The following is an 8,533-nucleotide window of genomic DNA, read 5'->3' on the forward strand; positions in this document are numbered from 1 at the left end:
TTAGAATTAATTTGGTGACTTAAAGAGATTAATTAAATAAAGGGGTATAAACTGTCAATTGTTTGATAGTTAAGCTTTAGACTGTAAATCCATTTGGATATGGTATGGACGGATTCTAAGAGCTTTAGGAAAGCTAAAATCGTCCATATACTTATCTATGGAATGGATTTGGATAGCCTTAAGAGAAGATTATCCAATTAGGGTTTAGGTTGTAACCCTTAAGGAGTCTACAAGTATAAATAGACCCCATAGCATAGGGAATTCGACACATCTCCTAAAGCAAGGAACCTCTGGTCGAATTCCTCCCCTCTCCTCTCTCCTAAATCATTCTTATTGCTATTGGTGTTTGTAAGCCATTAGAGGAGTGACACTTGTGACTCTAGAAGCTCCAAGACCTCAAGATCAACAAGGAACTCAAAGGTATGATTCTAGATCTGTTTCAATGTTGTTATTTAACCTAATTAGTCATTAGAAGACTTGGATTCAATGCATGTTTATTAGAAAGCCTAGATCCAAGCATTAGGGTTTTGCATGCGCACATAGGAAAGTTCTTATGGCTAAAACCCAACAGTGGTATCAGAGCCTAGCTTGGTTTTCTTTAAATTGTTGCTTGATTAACTGAAACAAACCTGCAAAATTCGATTTTTTGGTTTCTGTGTCACTGACTCGGCGAGTCCCAAGGTGGACTCGGCGAGTAGGCCTGACTCGGCGAGTCCCCTTGTGCACTCGGCGAGTCAAAGCGTCAGGAATGGCCAGATTCGGGATTTCTTTGTGTTTATCTTATGGAAACTTACCTTAATGATAATAGATCAACCTAAATCCGATTTTGTGATATATATGACTATTATCTTGATCTAGAAAAGGATATTTATCAACTAATTAAATATTTAATTTCCTTATATGATAATTAATTAATTATTTAACTATTTTGGTAATTATCTTTCAAAGAAATCTTGAATAAATCAAATATAGATAATTAGGATATTAATTGTTAATTGGAATTATTTGTTATTTGATCCTCCATGTTTTAAATGTTTAAAACCTACCCTCATGTTTTGAAATTTACTTTTGTGATTAAAAGTTTTAATTTAGACAACTTAAATTTCAAACCCTAGATTTTAAAAGTTTTAAAATACAACACTATACAAATATGATATTACTAGAATAATATATATATGTATAACTAAATGCTAGTCTTACCGTTAGTAGGCCTCATTCACGAAGCCGATCTATAAGGTGGGTATAAGGTTGCGTCCTATAAAATGGCGCTTAATGGGTGTACACTCACACCCACCGCTTGCTTGATTGGTGGAGGGTCGTTAGCCGAACGGGTAGGATAGGGCAACCTCATTCTCTCATTAAAAGTATAATAAGAAATATAAAGTAACTACATATATTTTAAAATTTCCCAATCCTAGTTACTTTAGGAAAAGTGAATTGATGCAATCCCATGAAATTACACTTTGCACCTTGCTAAGATGTTAGTGGAGCGTGTGTGGTTTACCGGCACACTAATTGGTTCTAAGCGAAGGTGGCAAAGGGTGATTCATTGTTTATCATAGTTCGATGGAGCGTGTGTGGTTTACCGGCACATCGAATAGGTGATTGTTACAATGAAGGCACCATGTGAATTTGCATGGTAATTCACACCCGCTTTGTGATCCTCGGCATCCCAGTCACAAACGAGAGGGGCATATCGAGATTTAAACATGCCATTGAATAGTTTCAATGAATCTCATCCGAACCTAGGAATTCTCAAAAACACTTAGGACTAATAGTGTAAGCTTTTGATGGAGAATTAGTGAATCGTCATTCACTTACCTTCAATTTATTTGCATGTTAGATTACGGCATCCCTTTTCTAGTATGTAAATGTTATTGTTGGATCCTAGCCCTAATTTTCTTATTGGGTGATAATTGGGGATTCTTATTCTAATCTATCTTTGTCCTTTTCTAATTGTAGATGTCAAACGCAAACAACGCTGCTGCTAGTTCTTTCACGTTGATGAGCCTTTGCCAAAAGGTCACCTTCGATGGAACGAACTTTAGCGAATGGATAAGATACATTCGCACCATTGCTCGCTATAAGGATAAGGAGTATGTCCTCGATGAGAAGCTCGAGAAAATCAACCCCGAAATTGCTACTCCCGCCGAAATCACCGCCTTTGAAACTCATGAGCGAGATGCAACGAAGGTACATTGCATCATGATCGCCACCATGAACTCCGAATTCCAAAAGTCCTACGAGGACATGTACCCGTACGAGATGCATCAAGACTTATTGGAGAGGTACCACCAAAACGCGAGACAAGAGAGGTACGAGATTTTCACTAACATGATTTCCGCGAAGATGGGTCATGGAGAATCTCTTACCGTGCACTTGCAAAAGATGCAAAGGTATGTTGACCGCCTCCGCAAGTTAAATGTTGACTTCGGTGAAGACTTGGCGATCGACATGGTGCTTCACTCTTTGCCTCCGATGTACAACCAATTTAGGATGACCTACCACATGAACAAAGAAGAGGTCACCCTAAGCAAGCTCCAAGGTCTCTTGAGGGTTGCTGAGAGCAACTTCAAGGACAAGTCTGTTGCACCAACTCCCAATCCACCCGCTGCTCCTGTCTTGGCTATTGGACAAGGGAAGGGAAAGAAGAGGAAAGCTTCATCGAAGAACCATCGCAAGGTGAAAGCCCGAGATGGAGCCTCTTCTAGTGGGACCAAAGTTGATCCCGCCAAGCCCTGCTCTAACCCGAAGGAGGCAGAGTGCCACCACTGCCACAAGATAGGACATTGGAAGAGAAGCTGCCCGGATTACCTGCAAGCAATCAAAGAAGGAAAGATCAAGCCATCTTTCGCAGGTATATATACAATCAAATCTAACGATTCTAATCATGCTATTTCTTGGGTTCTTGATACCGGTTGTGGTTATCACATTTGTTCTAATGTGCAGGGACTAAGAAGAAGTAGGGATGTGGAGCAAGGAAGGATCAATCTAATCATGGGGAACAGAAGATCGTCGCCTGTGACCAAGATTGGAGTGTATTCCTTAGTGCTTAGGAATAGTTTAGTTTTAGATTTGAACAATTGTTGCTATTCGCTAGAAATGGCAAGAAACATCATTTCATTTCATGGTTTATATAGACAAGGATTTAGATTTTCTTTTAATAATGAGAATGGTTCTATTTTGGCTTATCTAAATGGTGTCTTTTACTTTGAAGCTATACCATGTAATGGAATATATGAAACCGTTATGATTGTTGATAACTTAGGAAATGATGTTTTGAATATTGATTCTTCCACTAGTATGGATAAAGCATCCTTGTGGCATTGTCGTCTTGGACATGTCAACAAGAAACGCATAGCCCAACTCCAAAAGGATGGAGTGTTGGAGTCATTCGACCTTAGGGAAGATGACACATGCGAGTCTTGTTTGCTTGGAAAGATGACTAAGTCGCCATTCACAAGTACATGTGAAAGGGGCGAGGGTCTATTGGACCTAATACATACCGATGTGTGTGGACCGTTTAGATCAACCACGAAGGATGGGAACCGCTTCTATGTGACTTTTACCGATGACTATAGTAGACATGGGTATATCTACTTAATCAAGCAAAAGTCCGACACCTTTGAAAAGTTCAAAGAATTCAAGGATGAAGTGGAGGATCAATTGGGCAGGAAAATCAAGATGCTTCGATCCGATCGAGGAGGAGAGTACCTAAGTCTTGAATTCCACGATTATCTCAAGGAGTGTGGAATAGTTTCACAATTGACGCCTCCTAGGACACCGCAGTTGAATGGTGTGGCAGAAAGGCGTAATCGAACCTTATTGGATATGGTTCGCTCTATGATGAGTCGTGCTTCGCTACCAATCTCTTTTTGGGGGTATGCCTTAGAGACTGCCGCCCATATCCTTAACCGAGTCCCTACTAAGAAGGTTGCCAAAACACCTCACGAGATGTGGACAGGGAAAGCTCCCTCGTTGGCACATATCAAGGTTTGGGGTTGCGAGGCTTTCGTAAGACGAGATGCTCACGACAAGCTTGAACCTCGAAGTGAGCGATGTATTTTCATCGGCTACCCGCAGACATCCTTTGGATATCTCTTCTATAGACCGAAGGACAATGTTGTCTTCGTTGCAAGGAGAGGAGTTTTCCGAGAGCGAGAACTCATAAGTCAAGGAGACAGTGGGAGGCAAATCGAGCTTGAAGAGATTCAAGAGTCGATAGATGAAGGAACCTCTACCGCTGGCACTCAACCCGAGGAGGAAACTCCGGTTGAACCGATTGACGAATCCTTACCTCTTAGACGTTCCGATAGAGTTAGAGTTCTACCCCAGTTTTATGGATTTCATATAACTACCGAAGGGGACACGTATATTAGTGATGGTACACTAGTAAACCTTGATGAACCTAATAGCTATAAGGAAGCCATGGCAGGCCCGGAGTCTGCAAAATGGAAAGAGGCAATGGATAGCGAGATCCAATCCATGTATGATAACCAAGTTTGGAATTTGGTTGATTATGTGCCCGGACGTAAGACCGTTGGGTGCAAATGGATCTTCAAGAAGAAGACCGACGTGGATGGAAACGTACACACATATAAAGCACGATTGGTTGCGAAGGGCTTTACTCAAACTCCTGGAGTTGACTATGATGAGACCTTCTCACCAGTTGCGAAGATTAAATCTATTAGAGTAATGCTAGCTATTGCCGCATTTCATGATTATGAGATTTGGCAAATGGATGTCAAGACCGCTTTTCTTAATGGGAAGTTGGCTGAGGATGTTTACATGGCTCAGCCCGAGGGGTTTGTGGATCCGAAGCATCCGAATAGAGTGTGTAAGCTTGAGAAGTCCATTTATGGACTTAAGCAAGCGTCTCGCAGATGGAATCTTTGCTTCGATGAGAAAGTCAAAGAGTTTGGATTTGTACGAAGCGAAGACGAGTCTTGTGTATATGTCAAAGCCAGTGGGAGTATAATAAGCTTTCTCGTCCTATATGTTGATGACATATTGCTCATAGGAAATGACATCCCGACTCTGCAGGAAGTTAAGTCCTGGCTCGGGAAGTGCTTCGCTATAAAGGACCTCGGAGAAGCTTCTTACATTTTGGGAATAAGGATAGTGAGAGAAAGAAGTAAGAGATTAATTGGACTTAGTCAGAACACTTACTTGGAGAAGGTACTGAAACGTTTTAGTATGGAAAACTCAAAGAAGGGAGAATTACCAATACAAAGTAATGCCAAATTGAGTAAGACTCAAAGTCCGAGTACCGAAGCTGAGATAGCAGAAATGAGCCGAGTACCATACGCTTCCGCAGTTGGCTCAATCATGTACGCTATGACTTGTACTCGCCCTGATGTAGCCTTCGCTTTGAGCATGGTTAGCAGATATCAAGGGAACCCTGGCAAAGCACATTGGATTGCGGTGAAGAATATCCTTAAGTACCTTCGGAGGACAAAGGAATGGTTCTTAGTCCTCGGAGGGAGTGATGACTTAAAGGTGCGAGGGTATAGTGACGCCAGTTTTCAGACCGACAGGGACAACTATCGTTCGCAGTCGGGCTGGGTCTTTACCCTAAATGGAGGAGCAGTGACCTGGAAGAGTTCCAAGCAAGAGACCGTAGCTGATTCAACGTGCGAATCAGAATACATTGCAGCGAGCGAAGCGTCGAAGGAGGCAATATGGCTAAAGAACTTCATCGGTGATCTTGGAGTCGTACCTGCCATAAAGGAGCCCATGGAGATTTTCTGTGATAACGAAGGTGCGGTTGCCTTAACCAAGGAACCGAGGGATCATGGTAGATCAAGACATATCGACAGAAAATATCACTTCATCAGACATCGTGTAGAAGAAGGACAACTCGTAGTGAAGAGGATATCATCAGAAGATAACCCAGCAGATCCGCTTACAAAGGGACTGAGTAGGGTTAAGCACTTACAGCATGCTAGGAGTATTGGGCTGAAGGATGATATTAGCATAGATTAGATAGTATTAGAAACATGTAATAGACAAATGTTAATTGACATTTGATGATTAAATAAAGGAGTTTTATTTATGAGTAATGATACTATCTTATGTTAATTGTTTAGCTATTGTTTCACTTTGCATGTTTTGACTTCCAGAATAATTGAGTTTATTAGGAATAATCGAATTATTCAAATAGTCCACAATCGTTCATATGTTGGGAGTAGATATGAAAGAAGATTGTCATGAATTGGTGTGTAGAGTGTCTAAATGGTGTTAGACATAGCAAATGATTGCTGCAACGTTCATGAGTGCTTATGAACTAGTTTTGAGCATTGGAATAAACCCGCGCTTGCTGGAATCACCTTATGGAATACGATATAAAAGGTGATCGCAAGACGATAATATCATATAGTCTTAAAACCTAGATATATGGTTTATTATTTGTTAATTGATTGTACATTGATAATCCGAAAACGCATCAGTAACTTGGTGTTATAAAACGTATTGTTGTGTATAGTTGGTTAATGAATAAGTAAATGCATATAAGTCGAAGTTTATCTGTAACTTTTATCTAAGAAGGTAAAAGCGATATCTCGGCCGCTCGATGATTTGATTTGACTTATATGCCGGGCCCGGTCAGAACTGAATTGATGTGTTCGATTAAGTTCTATGTCAAATAAATCAGAGATCGAGAAACCTAAATGCTTGACTAACCATTCCATAGGATTGTCAGCATGATATCTAACAGAGGACTGTACGTTCCCTTATCTAAAGGACAAGATTGATTAGATCAGAGTTGACAGCGTCTTTGAGAGCTATGATTGCAAACCGAATTGTACTTGTATAGTTGCTAGACTTATCCAAGTGGGAGACTGTTGGAATAGTGTCTAAGGCTGCAACTATATTAGGCAAGTCTTGATCCGGTTGTGCATGGTCCTTTTGGGTTGCCTTCACCATAGCAACTTGATAGGATGATTTATTAAGAGAGAGTAAATATTATTAATATATTATGTGAATAATATAATGAATAATATATTGTTATTTGATTAATATAAGTCGTAGAATTAATTAGAATTAATTTGGTGACTTAAAGAGATTAATTAAATAAAGGGGTATAAACTGTCAATTGTTTGATAGTTAAGCTTTAGACTGTAAATCCATTTGGATATGGTATGGACGGATTCTAAGAGCTTTAGGAAAGCTAAAATCGTCCATATACTTATCTATGGAATGGATTTGGATAGCCTTAAGAGAAGATTATCCAATTAGGGTTTAGGTTGTAACCCTTAAGGAGTCTACAAGTATAAATAGACCCCATAGCATAGGGAATTCGACACATCTCCTAAAGCAAGGAACCTCTGGTCGAATTCCTCCCCTCTCCTCTCTCCTAAATCATTCTTATTGCTATTGGTGTTTGTAAGCCATTGGAGGAGTGACACTTGTGACTCTAGAAGCTCCAAGACCTCAAGATCAACAAGGAACTCAAAGGTATGATTCTAGATCTGTTTCAATGTTGTTATTTAACCTAATTAGTCATTAGAAGACTTGGATTCAATGCATGTTTATTAGAAAGCCTAGATCCAAGCATTAGGGTTTTGCATGCGCACATAGGAAAGTTCTTATGGCTAAAACCCAACACAAGCTACATCCACTCCTTGATACGACTAAGAACAGTCTTGGCTTAACTGAGACACTAGCATTATCTTGTTTGGTTCAGTATTATATTCTTTTTCCTAATACAAGCAAGGATGTTTTTATTGTTATGTTTTACTTGTTTTGTTCAGAGTTGTGATAGTCCCTCTTTTGGTTTATAGTTGCATATCAATGGGTGGTTAGATATCCTATTTCACTATAAACAGAGCTCTGATACCAACCTGTCACACCCCCGAACCAGACAGAGGAACGAGGGCTCTTGTGACTTAAATTGAATACCATCACAATGAATATACATGAATCATAACATCATTCATCACCATGCATTGAAATAATACAACTGATATTGTTTACATCCAATACATTGTTTTAGACATTACAATTTCATAACATAAACCGTTCGATAGATAATCTAAGCAAAACACCATGACATAACTTGGTACTTATTCTTCGGCTTACCTGTTACCTGAGAATACAAGTTATTTTGAGAAACGTCAACATATGAAATGTTGGTGAGTTCATAAGTAATGTTGTAGTAAAATGATTTGGTGTAGTTTGTAAAACCCAGAAAATCCGATATTTTTTGAAAAGATCATTGTTTATAAAAAGTGTGAAGATCCGTGAATATATGCTTGTTGATTTTTAAAACATGTATAATTGTTGAACTTTTGTATAAATCACGCAAGTGAAATTGTTGAACTTCCCGGGAAAACCCGACGTTTCCCAACACATAAAATACGGTGACTTGTCTATTGTTATACCAATACGTTGAATGATTTTGATTACCCGGGTGGCATTGGATTAATTAGGGTTGTGAGTTGTTATAATAACGCATTAGAGAAAATGACTAGTTTATAACTACAGTTTACGAACAATCCTTAAAGGCGTCGGCCGTTACTACTCACTTAATCCA

Source organism: Lactuca sativa, chromosome 8 (genome assembly GCF_002870075.4).
Source record: "Lactuca sativa cultivar Salinas chromosome 8, Lsat_Salinas_v11, whole genome shotgun sequence".
In the NCBI taxonomy this organism is placed as follows: Eukaryota; Viridiplantae; Streptophyta; class Magnoliopsida; order Asterales; family Asteraceae; genus Lactuca; species Lactuca sativa.